This window comes from Triplophysa dalaica, chromosome 1, assembly GCF_015846415.1.
Source record: "Triplophysa dalaica isolate WHDGS20190420 chromosome 1, ASM1584641v1, whole genome shotgun sequence".
In the NCBI taxonomy this organism is placed as follows: domain Eukaryota; kingdom Metazoa; phylum Chordata; class Actinopteri; order Cypriniformes; family Nemacheilidae; genus Triplophysa; species Triplophysa dalaica.
The window spans coordinates 11,665,361-11,673,552 of NC_079542.1; the positions used below are offsets into that span (position 1 = coordinate 11,665,361).

General features: G+C 34.7%; 1 long non-coding RNA gene across 1 annotated transcript; it reads right to left on the bottom strand.

Annotated features, from left to right (window-relative positions):
• Positions 1–5,423: 5,423 nt before the first annotated feature.
• LOC130425358 (uncharacterized) lies at positions 5,424–7,440 on the bottom strand. The gene is made up of 3 exons (XR_008907060.1): positions 7,148–7,440; positions 6,482–6,575; positions 5,424–6,147 (listed from the first exon to the last, which is right to left on the bottom strand). It is a non-coding gene; the product is annotated as an uncharacterized LOC130425358 (long non-coding RNA).
• Between the last annotated feature and the right edge of the window lie 752 nt (positions 7,441–8,192).

The window sequence follows — 8,192 nt, forward strand, 5'->3', positions numbered from 1 at the left end:
CTGTGGCCTTTCATTTTCATTACTGAGGCTAATACACCCATGCCTCTTCCTCTAGTTATGCTCTATGAAATGGATCAAAGTCATGTTGAAGTGTTCCTGTAGCATGTTTGGTGGAGCATTGTGTTCGCATGAGAGGTTTGATTCCCAAACTGATACACACAAATTTATAAAAGGTATAGCTTGTATGCACTTCAAGTAGGTTTAAATGGAAGAGTCTGCCAAATGCATAAATGTGAATTGAAAGTTAAAGGAAATAAATGGAAAGGAGGGAGATAGTTTGAAATGAAATCTTGGCTGCTGGTTCTTTCTTGCGCTTCTTCCGTGTCAGCGGTTGCCCGTTCTTCTGGAGCTGCCTGTGGTTTGTCACGTTCCAAATGAACAGCAAGAGAACATGTGTGTATGTGTATCAGCACTAAAATATATCAATACATTTTTTAAATAACCACAAGGAGACAATCCGACCACACTGAATAGTTGGAGTGCAAAATATTTAGAACGCAGATCAACCGCATATTTATTAAACAATGGTCAAATGTTTAGCTGGCTTAAAGCCAATGGCTTTCACAGATGCCAAAAAATATGCTGAGGGTCAAACCAACATGGACATAAAACTTGGTCACAACTTTGTAAAGCCCAAATATCCTATACTGTATAGCTGCCTAGTGGCAACTGACCGCAGTAAAAACATGTAAGTAACTGGACACCTTTGTTGAGCTTTCAGAAAAGAAAGAACCACAGTAATCTGTGAAAGCAACATTGGCTGTGATGGCAACACAATGAATGTTTATTTGGAACAAGAATAACAGACTGAAACAACCCGACCCCAAACGGCCAAAAAAATGTCATTGTGTTTGTATGCAATTTATTCATATTTATGCACAATTCTTCACTTATGCGCTGATTATTATGAATCGCATTTTCAGAGTTAAAGATTTACAGCCTTTACATAATTATCTGAACAGTAAAGCTGTGGGCCAATCAGTAAAATTGGAGGTTGATCATCATCAAACCTTACATTTTTTGAACAAAAACTGCACACATCTTGTTGCTTAAAAATATTTTTAAAAAGTGTCTTTTAAGAATGAGACAAACCACATTTATTAGGGCACTGGCTTCAGTTGGAAAAAATCGATTCAGGTAGCCTAATGTTGTTGACCACAATATTCTTAAGGATATATATTTTTTTTTTAACATCACATTACATAAACACAAGACTTTTACTATTCAATACATTAACTACACTCAATTACATTGTACAGATACAGATAACTTTCCCAACATTGCCATCTCAGTATAAAAATACTTATATAAGTATATCAATTGGTAATCATTTATGTGAAAGAGATGAAAGTATAAAGTAAACGTGGTGAAAAATACCTTATTATAAATGTAGAATAATAACGAGGGGTTTATTATACTCATTGATGTTAATTCAATAAGCTTTTTTATCAACATCCTAAAACCATTATTATAGTGAGAATGAGCTGTACTTAGTGCTCAATGCTTTTGATCCACATTGGCTTGTTTTAAAGCCAGATCGACTCTTTGTAGACACTATCTGAACAATGTAAAGGATTAATTTCCATATTAGTCACATTATAAGCAGAGGAACCCTCTGTGGTGGGGCTTTCTATTACCTGAAAGAGGATCGAGATGGACATGTTCATCCCCATCTTAATCAATATTTATTTTATGAGATGCAAATTGTAAGAGGGAGAAAGAGAATGTCTGGCTGCTGTGCGTTGAACATCGTAACCACAGATTATTTCTGCCGTCTCACATGTTCTGCAGTTCTGGAGAGTGTCATGGAAAGGTTCCCAATTTTGTGATGGGACTGAAAGGAAAGAATAATGTAGAGTAAATGGGGAAAACAGAGATTTCGCTTTCACCTCACAATGGTTTGTGGCTTTGAGATTAATATACGTCTAACCTCGTCTGGGCCGGTGAAATGGAGAGCAACCAAGCAGCAACTGGAGATCAACAACCCTCAATTCCTCTATAGTGGGATTTAATTGGCCTGTTTTGAGTGATTTTGCATTAAACAAATAACTGTACGTCGCTTAATAGTAAATGTTATGTGAAGCTCCGTAAATTATATTCTTTGCTGATTTGGTTAATAGGACTATACGTGTTATAATCCCACTATTTCAGCACAGTTGAATTGCCCAATAGGTCATTTCCCACCCCTTATGCATGACAGGGGGAGCAGTCAAGAATATGAATAGAGGAAGGAGGTCTGATGTTTCACTGGGTTCGTCGGGTAGGCATCCTCTGTGTTTGGGTGATAAATTATTATAGAAATACATAGCATACTTACAGCTTTCCATGCTATTGTCAGAGAGACATCTCATGAGTCCAGTGTTCGATTCCACTTTCATCACATCCATTGTCCTGGGTGAAAGATGTCTTTTGGTGAGGTGCTGCCGATAATGCCCTTTGAATGGTTCCCATCAATATAATGTGTGTTTATAACCTCTAAAGAGGTCATGATTTAATATTAGTTATTTTTATAGTATATTGTTTTCTGTGGAGTTAAATTCTTCTTCTCTGTGTACCCCTTTTCTTTGTCACCCTTTTTTCTTCTGTATGTGTCGCGGTTCTGCCTATCATGTTTGGCTAAATCTTGGTCTTGAGGCAGAACCAAAACAGAATTCCCTCTTTTATGTGGGGAGAGAAGTTTTTGGCCTTTTGGCCTTCCATACTCTCTCCCCGAGTCTCGTCTGTTCCGGCCCTTTATTATATATTCCCCATCGTGGGTTTTTGTTTGTTTATTAAAGCACCTCTGTTGTTCCCCGTATTTGCAGCCTGTGTTTGGGTTCTTCCGTGCCTAAATCCTAACAGTATGTAGGTCATGCAGTCAACAGATCATCAAGCCGTTTGCTGTGCCTAAGCTTCATTTAAACCAAAACAATGAGAAAACATACAACCCTTAACATAAGCACAGCGGTGGTAAAATATGATTTTCAGAAGCATTTGTATCGGAGATCGGAATCATAAAAGGACGAGCAAAAAGAATTTACAACGAGAGAGGACCAGGCCTGGTAAATCAACCCTGAGGGAGCCGTCGGCCCTTTACTTTTGTTTGTTTATTTTATTAAAACGTTTGATTTACCGTTCGCCGGTTCCCGCCTCCTTCCTTGCTGTGAACTTTGTTACAATTACATAATGTAAACATTATTTTATCATAGTTCTAAGTAGGATTAACTCTCATTAATCTCGACCCTCACAACTCAGAAGATCTAATGATTAAGTGTGACGCAATGCAGTGGTGTAGTCCTGACAAAAAGTGGTTTATACTACTGTTACCCCGACCTGAAACGGCCAAAAAAACGTCATTGTGTTTGTATGCAATTTATTCATATTTATGCACAATTCTTCACTTATGCGCTGATTAATTAATCGCATTTTCAGAGTTAAAGATTTACAGCCTTTACATAATTATCTGGGTTGAACAGTAAAGCTGTGGGCCAATCAGTAAAATTGGAGGTTGATCATCATCAAACCTTACATTTTTTGAACAAAAACTGCACAAATCTTGTTGCTTAAAAATATTTTTAAAAAGTTTATTTTAAGAATGAGACAAACTACATTTAAAGGGCACTGGCTTGAGTTGGAAAGTTGGAAAAAATGGAGCTAATGGTTATGTTGTTGACCACAATATTTTTAAGCATATATATTTTTTACACATCACATTACATAAACACAAGACTTTTACTATTCAATACATCAACTACACTCAATTAGAATATTACATTGTACAAGTATAAAAATCCTTATATAAGTATATCAATTCTTAATCATTTAAGTAGAAGAGATGAATGTATAAAGTAAACGTGGTGAAAAATACCTTATTATAAATGTAGAATAATAACGAGGGGTTTTAAACAACTGTAATGGAAGGATACCGAGAACATGTAAGGATTCTGACTTGTGAACTTTAACAGTGGGGCGACGGAAGTGCTTGTTTCATTTCAATGCATGTCCTTTAAATAAAGCTTTAGGTCAATTCACTTAAAGCCAAGCTACGGCAGACTCTCTTGAGGTCAACCAATCTTACTACTTCCTCGACATGACGGTCTCACACATAGGCCTATCAGTGGCGGCTGACAAACTTCTCAGGGAGGCAACTTTTTTATGGCTAAAATAACCCGTTCAATGGGTCAAATAATAATAAATAAAAGTGAGGTAGCTAACTTGAGAGTGTTACATTGCATTGTTTAATTTGGTTTTCCTGTAGAACCACTAGATGGCAACACCAGACATGAATTATACATACTATACTGATATAGTAAAGCTATATCGATTTAAATGTTTCAAATACAATAAATTTGGTTCCACAATAAAACACTTCCACCGTGGCCATCAACAGATACATTGCCATCTACTAGTTAAATCACTGTTAGCACAGTGTTAGCACAATTAATCAAATCTTTCCACAACATATCCACTATATATTTGGCTGGCAATATGCAATCAATACAACTATTTACAATTCAACATTTGGAGAGTACAACACAACACAACTCACCATTTAATAACACACTCACTCATCACATTATGAACGTTAATTCCTTCAATGAAATAATGGAGTTGCTGTTGCTAGCCATGTCGATCTTGCGTCTCACTACGCTTTCGCGCGCTGTGCGTGTTGTCTGAGCACGCATCAGTGCGTATGACGAAATCATGTGGGCCCTGAACCCATAAAAATCCATTGTAAAGTTCAAATTTTGATAAAAAGAATTTGCTAAAGAATTGCTAAATTGAAAGATTAGATTTAAGCATTTAGAGACAAAGACAGTACTATAAAATTTACTGAGTAATTAAAGTGACGATCGGATTCGGGTCGGGATATCTATATCAGAGAAAATTATACGTGCGGGCGGGTGGCGGGTGGATAATTTATTTGAAGCAGCGGATGCGGGTGACATTTTAGCTTATCTGCGCATCTCTAGGTGTAACCCTAACCTGACATCAAAAGAGAAATAATCATTTACTTAACCTGGTGTTTGTAACGTGATTTGGCTTTAAAAAAATTATTCACATATGAATTGTCAGAGTCTCGTAACACACAACTATTACATGGCTGGCCGTTCTATGGAGTAAGATAGCTGTATTTTATTAGCCCTTTATGATATGTAAACAGGCTATTTGCAATTAAGGTAATCTTTTGAGTTTCACGACCAGATAAATAGCTTAAGAATTTCAAAGTTAGCTTCCCAGTGGGCATTTGATGTTAAATAGACATCAAATTGACGTCAAACATCGGCATCAAAGAATTGGTCAAAAATGCAAATCAAATCGATGTCAAAATTTGACATCAAATTGACATCAAATTTTGACGTTAATTTGATTAGCAATTTCTTTTACATTTTTTAACAAATTGATGTCCTATTCTAGACCAATAAATAATGAAACAACAGTACTTAATGTAAGACATGTTTTATTAAATACAATCAGCTACAATTCCAGAAATTTAAAATGTTCTTAAACCACTAATAAATATAAAATCCTCCTTGAATTACATTTAAATTAAATATTAACATTTAAATTAATATATAAATATTAAGTGATCTGGAAAAAGCCATCACATGACAAAATTGTACATATTACAGGTTTTGATATCATATGAAAGCTCTCAAGCCCTTTCCATTTGTTAAAAACATTTACATTTACGTGTAGTTATTTAGCAGATGCTTTTATCCAAAGCGACTTACAGTGCACTTATTACAGGGACAATCCCCCTTGAGCAACACACTGGTGGTGGCTACTAGGATAGAACCAGCAACCTTTTGATTTACCAGTTCAGTGGTTTAACCCACTAGACCACCCACTCCATAAAAACAATTTGTAAATTAAATAAAAACAGTTTTGGAAAGGGCTTAATAGCTTTCATATGATACTAAAACCAGTATTTTTTATTTCACCATGTGATGGGTTTTCCCAGATCATATCCCAAATGAACAAAAATAATTTTGATAAACAATTGGCTTAAGGCCTACTTATTCAGAATCTGAACACACATCAATCGCAGATTTCCCCTTTTGTCGTCCCATACCCCCACATCTATCGGGAGCAGACCGGAGATTTTTTAGCTGTATTTTTTTATTTCAGCCTCTGATAATGAAGGTTTGGACTGCTGTAGTGCACCTAAATGAAGATGAAACCACAATTAGCACACCTTTTAAGACATTAAAATATACCTAACATTTTTCAGCAACCATCACTTGTACATAGAAGTTAATGCAAGTTGCTGCTCTTAAATGTTTATTAACACTAAGATGTTCCCAGGTTTAAATAAGTATCTGTTAAATTTAGAAATGTGCACTACTTGCAAATATTTAAGAGTTGTTAAATGTTTTAAATGTGTCAGTTTACTAAGACAAGATTGTAATTGAAGCATTACATGTTTAATTTACTTAAAATGTAGCATATGTTGATAGACACTACATCCTCTAATCATACAAGAAAAGTAATGTAGTACCTATTATAACACGACATAGCCGTGTTTTCCAAAGGCCTTCTTCAGCCCTGAGCCATCCATATTCATTGTTGACATCAATTTGTTTGTAAGAATTCTGAAAAAAAAGACAACCATATCAGTATTCAATGATTGTTAAGATTGTTGAACAATACAACTAAGTGACCAGAACAGCTGAGAAGTTTTCCTTTGAGCACAGTAACACAAATGGTCATTGAACCAGCTTTTGGTACCTTTAGTAGTGTGGGCTGGTCCTGCTTGACACAGTGGACCGGTCCTGCTTGACACAGTGGACCTTCTACCAGGACATTTTAGAACACTTCATCAGTGTGTATCAAATTATGAATTATAATTATGGGTATGTTTCGCTTTGTCGCATAGCATCGGTAAAGAGATTCAAATGAGGGCATTTTTATTTTATCCGAATATTAATTGCAAAACTAACATTACTCACTGACATTTCTAAATCGTTAACTCAACGTTACACGCTTAATGGATCGCACATTAACATTACCTCAGAAATCTTCACGGTACTTCTGGCGGGATATTTCAATTCACCAGATTCTAATATATCGCCAAGTCATATATTTCATCAAAACACAATCTTCTAGGTTTTCAAAGTTACCCAATATAACGTATTTTTTATTCCATGAGATGTTTATTACTCACCTGATAAAAAGCGACAACCTTCTCCAATGCTTCGACCGCATAGCAAACACTGGCCTCTACGCAAGACGTGATGACGTACGTTTCAACGGTCAACGTAGTAAATCCTCCAAATATTTTTATAAATTTTATATTTTTACGTGTATGTATAAAATAATATGTTATACTACATTTGCATCAAATTTCACACAAAAAATAAATTAATTGTTGTAGTCCATTCACTAACTTCAGCTGCTGAGAAACCCGGAAATGTGAAATAGGCCATGGCGCCGTCTACAGGTGGTATTAAGAAATACATAAGACAGATAATAAATGGGCATTGTAGGCCCAACATTTTTCATAATAAAATTAATGATTAATTAATGATTATTAATAAAAATTAAGGAAAAATAAAAATTTATAAAAAATAATAAAAAAGTTATAAGAGTTTTTTGACTAAAATGAACATGAAGTTGTAATACTGTAAAAATGGTACATACATTATAAGGTATTACAATTTTATGAGTATTTTCAATTACAGCAATGTTTTTCTAATTTTACAGTAATATAATATCACTATAAATAACAAAAATAAGGATACATAATACTTTATGTGGGGTTACAGCAAAAATGCTGCTTTTGTTTTTAATATTTTAAATTGTAATTACATCTGAATGTATTATTGGCAAATCAGTATATTTTCTTGTAAAATTTAACAATCACTGTTTCCTTTTATTTCAGCATGAGTATTTACATACTTTTAAAAAAAGTGTTTTTTACCACAGAAGTTACAGCAGTCCACTTTCATGTACAAATCCAACAACTGCTTCAAAAGATGTGACAAATAGATGCATTTTGAGGGGCCAGTTAGAAGAAAAATGCTATTTCAACTGGATTTACATTGATGTCAATATGATGTCAATACAACATCAAATGAATGCCTATAATGCAACGTTGATTTGACGTCATTTCAATGTCAAACATATTGGGCTATACTTACATTAACCAATTTCAGTATGGGATAAACCTCATATTTTCACCTCATTAAAAACCTTGAAGAATTTAATGT